A 5822-nucleotide genomic window follows, 5' to 3' on the forward strand; every position below is an offset into this window, starting at 1 on the left:
GCTTCATCCTCCATGTGGTGGCTCCACTGAACCTTGCAAAACTTGATAACCTTGGTGCGGGTGACTCGACTGGCATACTCTAGAATCTTAACTGGTTTCTCCTCATAGGTCAAATCACTATCTAACTGAATCGCTTCCAGTGGTACCGTATCTCTCAGCGGTATGTCAGCCATCTCTGCGTGGCACTTCTTCAACTGGGATACATGAAACACGTCGTGAACTCCTGACAGTCCTTCGGGTAATTCCAACTTGTAGGCTAGTTCTCCCATACGCTCCAAAACTTGGTATGGGCCTACAAAACATGGCGCTAGTTTTCCCTTAACTCCAAAGCGCTTAATTCCTCGAAGTGGAGATACTCGAAGATAAACTCGGTCTCCGACTTTGTAAACTGTCTCCTTGCGTTTAGAATCTGCATAACACTTCTGCCTAGACTGAGCTACCTTCAGCCTATCGCGAATCAATTTCACTTTCTGTTCAGACTCCTTTATCAGATCCGGTCCAAACAACTGGCGGTCTCCAAGTTCATCCCAAGACAACGGGGTCCTGCACCTCCTTCCGTACAAGGCTTCGAAAGGGGCCATATTCAAACTGGTTTGATAGCTGTTGTTGTAAGAGGACTCTGCATATGGCAAATTCTCATCCCAACTAGATCCATAATCTAGCGCACAAGCTCTTAGCATATCCTCCAAAATCTGATTGATTCTCTCGGTCTGTCCATCTGTCTGCGGGTGGAAAGCTGTGCTAAACTCCAGTCTGGTTCCCAAAGTCTCATGCAACTGATTCCAGAACTTTGAGGTAAACTGGGTTCCTCTATCTGATACAATGCTCCTTGGAACTCCATGCAGACATACGATCTTGGTCATGTATATCTTTGCCAACTTTGCACTGGTATAGGTAGTCTTCACTGGAATGAAATGAGCTACCTTTGTCAAACGATCGACTACAACCCATATCGAGTCACAGCCTGAACGTGTTTTGGGCAATCCTGTAATAAAATCCATGCCTAGCTTATCCCACTTCCATTCGGGTATCGGCAATGGTTGTAGCAATCCTGCTGGCTTCTGATGCTCTGCCTTCACTCTCTGACATACATCAAAAACTGTTACATATTCCGCAATATCCTTCTTCATTCCGGTCCACCAGAAAATATCCTTCAAATCCAAATACATCTTGGTATTTCCTAGGTGAATCGAGTATGGTGAGTCATGGGCCTCTTGCAGAATTAGCTTCCTAATCTCCGGATCATTTGGTACATAGACACGGTCTTCAAACCATAAGGTATCGTGCTCATCCTCACGAAATCCCTTAGCTTTTCCTTTGCTCATTTTCTCCTTAATAGAAGCAATTTCCTTGTCAGTCCTTTGAGCTTCTCTGGTCTTATCCATCAAAGTAGACTGAATCTCCAATGTTGCTACATAGCCTCTTGGAACTATTTCCAAACATAGCTGGGGGAGTACTGGATTAGGGGGTGTTCGGGTAGCCGGACTATACCTTCAGCCGGACTCCAGGACTATGAAGATACAAGATTGAAGACTTCGTCCCGTGTCCGGATGGGACTTTCCTCGGCGTGGAAGGCAAGCTTGGCGATGCGGATATTCAATATCTCCTACCATTGTAACCGACTTTGTGTAACCCTAACCCTCTCCGGTGTCTATATAAACTGGAGGGTTTTAGTCCGTAGGACAACTTCATCATACAACAACCATACCATAGGCTAGCTTCTAGGGTTTAGCCTCCTTGATCTCGTGGTAGATCTACTCTTGTACTACCCATATCATCAATATTAATCAAGCAGGACGTAGGGTTTTACCTCGATCAAGAGGGCCCGAACCTGGGTAAGACATCGTGTTCCTTGCCTCCTGTTACCATCCGGCCTAGACGCAAAGTTCGGGACCCCCTACCCGAGATCCGCCGGTTTTGACACCGACATTGGTGCTTTCACTGAGAGTTCCTCTGTGCCGTCGCAATCAGGAAGGATGCCTCTTCCCGTCTTTAAAGACGGCGCCGCTACTAAGGGATCCTTGGCTGTCGGCCAAACTCTCCGGCTAGGCGGTTTTCTCATGACCGCCTGTTCGACCATAGCGCCGACGGTGACCTCTCGGGTCATCAAAAGCAATCTTCACGTCAGCTCGGAACTCATCGAGCAGTTAGATCCAATGGAGCTCTCTTCCGTAAACGAGCTCTTGGATCGCATCACCGCCTTGGGGGTCACTACGGATTATGACCAGGTTGGGCTTAAACCCGATCTAAGAGAAATTAATTCTCCCCAAGTCACCCATCACGTTGCCGTGGTAAAGGCACAGGGCGGCGACTCTTCATCTATCTTAAGGACTAGCTACGTCCGGATTCTCGATCCCTCCAAGCCGAATACCCGCGGAGGGGAGGATGTAACTCAAGACCTGAACTTAGAATCAGGCAACGGGCTAGATTCACTAGACAACATCCAAGAATCCAAACTTCAGAATTCGGAAACCCCATGGCCTCTGAGTCTTAGATTGGGTGAAGTCCCGGATTTAATTCCACCCACCCACCCGAACATAAGCGATCTATCCCAAATCAGGCAAAAGCACGAAGAAATAGTACATCATTACTGGGCAAGGTTCCTCCTGGTTATGAACATGATAAAGGACTGCCCTGAGGAAGACGCAATCTCAATCTTCTCCAATAATTGCACAGACAAGGGAATCCTCAACGCCACAGGTCGTCGTGATCTTACACGCTTCGCTGACTTGGCGACCATAGTACAAAAGTACCGTGCGATGGAAAGCGCCCGGAAAACCGAAACTAAATTTTGGGACAATCCGGCCCTGAATAGAAACCTCGTCCGAAATAAAAGGATGCATCATCATCAGACACCCGGGTTAAAAACCAAAAAACCAAAACCCAATACATGGCATGGAACCGTACTGGAGGGATGGCTTAATGCACGCTGTAAAATTCATAGTACAGAGGACGCCACACCGACTCATAGCCTTAGAGAATGTTGGATACTCTGGCAGGTGGCCAAAAGGGGCGAAGATCTCCTAATTCCGGAGGCCGCAGAAAGCCACCTCAGGGACTCCAATACAGTCTTAACAGTCTTCGAGACTTTTGCATCAAATAATATGCGAAAAAGAACACTCCACAGCCTCGCCGAAGTCTATCAAGTAGCAACAATAAACCCATGGAGTGACACGGCTATTACTTTTAATGCCAGTGATGAACCTAAATTCCGAACAGCTCGAGCACCAGCCGCATTGGTACTCAGTCCTATAGTGGACGGCTTTCGCCTCACCAAGGTACTCATGGACGGAGGCAGCGGATTGAACCTCATTTATGAGGAAACCCTTCAAAAAATGGAAATAGACTGGAACCGCAAGCGAAGCAGCACAACCTTTAGAGGAATAATCCCCAGTCGGGAAGCGCGTTGTACAGGAAAAATCACACTAGATGTGGTGTTCGGCACGCCGGATAATTATAGGTCCGAAGAGGTCACATTCCAAGTGGTCCCGTTCAGTAGCGGACACCACGCTCTGATGGGGCGGGAAGCGTTTACAATCTTCCAAGCAATACCCCATTACAGGTACATGAAGCTCAAGATGCCCGGGCCAATCGGAATCATCACTCTCGCTAGTGATCCGGACATAGCACTCCGCGCCAAAAACAAGACAGCCGCATTGGCCCTTGAGGCACTGTTCGAAGCCCTAGCGGCTGAGGAACTGACTACGCTGCGCTCCACGGTAAACAAGGACGATGTGATACTCGACAAAAGATCCAAGTCCACCTCCTTTAAACCAGCGGATGAAATAGTCAAATTCCAGGTCCATCCAACGGACCCCAATAAAACAGCTTCCATCGGGGCACGATTAAACCCCGATGTAGACGCCGCACTGCGAGAATTCCTACGGGAGAACTGGGACATTTTTGCCTGGCACCCTTCAGACATGCCAGGAATCCCACGCAGGCTGGCCGAACACAGCTTAAATATCCTAAAAGGATTCAAACCTGTCAAACAAGCCCTTCGGCGTTTCTCTGAGCCCAAGAGACAGGCAATGGGAGAGGAGCTAGCCAAACTATTGGAGGCCGGATTCATCAGAGATATAAAACATCCGGACTGGCTAGCAAACTTGGTGATGGTACCAAAGAAGGACAAATCCTGGCGCCTGTGCGTTGACTTCAAAGACCTTAACAAGGCTTGCCCAAAGGATCCCTTCCCCCTCCCCGCATCGATCAAATTATCGACACCACTGCAGGACACGATTCGTTGTGCTTCCTCGACGCATACTCCGGTTACCATCAAATCAAGATGGCTGAGTCAGACCATGCCGCAACGGCATTCATCACCCCATATGGCCCATTCTGCTTCAACACAATGCCTTTCGGGCTCAAAAACGCCGGCGCAACATATCAGCGCATGATTCAGACATGTCTGGCAAACCAGATCGGCAAAACAGTAGAGGCATATGTGGATGATGTGGTTGTAAAAACAAGACATGTCGAATCTCTAGTAGACGACTTGAGGCTTACATTTGACAACCTCCGAGCATATGACATCAAGCTAAATCCGGAAAAATGCATTTTCGGCGTTCCAGCCGGAAAGCTCTTGGGCTTCATTGTATCCGGTAGAGGAATCGAAGCAAATCCAGCCAAGATCCGAGCTTTGTCACAATTGGATATCCCAAAGGACCTCAAACAAATAAAAAAAATTAACCGGATGCGTGGCGGCTCTAAGCCGATTTATCTCCCGTTTAGGAGAAAAGGCGCTACCCCTCTATCGCCTCCTTCGGCGCACCGAACACTTCGAGTGGGCGGACGCCACCACGGCCGGACTCGAGGAAATAAAAGCCATATTGGCAACAAACCCTGTCCTGGCCGCACCAAACATCGGCAAACCAATGCTATTGTACATTGCAGCAACCCATCAAGTTGTTAGCGCAGTACTCGTCGTCGAGCGGGAAACAGACGGAGACAAATTCCCCCTTCAAAAGCCGGTTTACTATTTTTCCACTGTCCTCACCCCATGCAAATCACGGTACCCACATTATCAAAAGATTGCATATGCGGTATTCATGGCATCCCGGAAGCTACGACACTACTTTCAAGAGTGTTCAATCACAGTAGCATCGGAAGTACCACTCAACGATATTATAAACAACCGTGACGCAACGGGCCGGATTGCAAAATGGGCCATCGAGCTCCTCCCGTTCGACATAACTTATAGGCCACGGCGAGCTATCAAGTCGCAAGTTTTGGCCGACTTCGTCGTAGAATGGACGGAGGCCGAACTCCCTAAAGAGTACGGCACATATTCAAACTGGATCATGCACTTCGACGGTTCCAAAATGTTGGCCGGACTAGGGGCCGGCGTCGTTTTGATGCCCCCCACAGGAGACACAGTTCAATATGTACTCCAGATTATGTACACGGACTTCAACAATGCAGCCGAATATGAGGCCCTTTTACATGGTCTCCGGATGGCAGTATCCATGGGCATTCAACGCCTAGAGGTGCGCGGGGATTCGAACCTCGCGATATCCCAAATAAATAGAGACTTCGATGCCAAGGATCCAAAAATGGCAGCTTACCGCAATGCTGTCCTCAAAATGTCAGCTCGGTTTGAGGGGCTCGAATTTCACCATATACCCCGAGAAAACAATCAGGCGGCAGACGTCCTGGCACGCATCGGCGCAAAACGCGATGCGGTCCCCCCCAACATCTTCCTGGAAAGGCTGTTCAAGCCATCCGTAGTATGGGAAGGGGAACATGGCAATATTAGCCCGGACCCAACCGCACTGTCCGACGCCGAACAATCTGACATAATCGGAGGCTCTACCAATGAAACC

The sequence above is a fragment of the Triticum urartu genome, chromosome 7A (assembly GCF_056163025.1).
Source record: "Triticum urartu cultivar PI428250 chromosome 7A, HENAU_Tu73, whole genome shotgun sequence".
Lineage (NCBI taxonomy): Eukaryota > Viridiplantae > Streptophyta > Magnoliopsida > Poales > Poaceae > Triticum > Triticum urartu.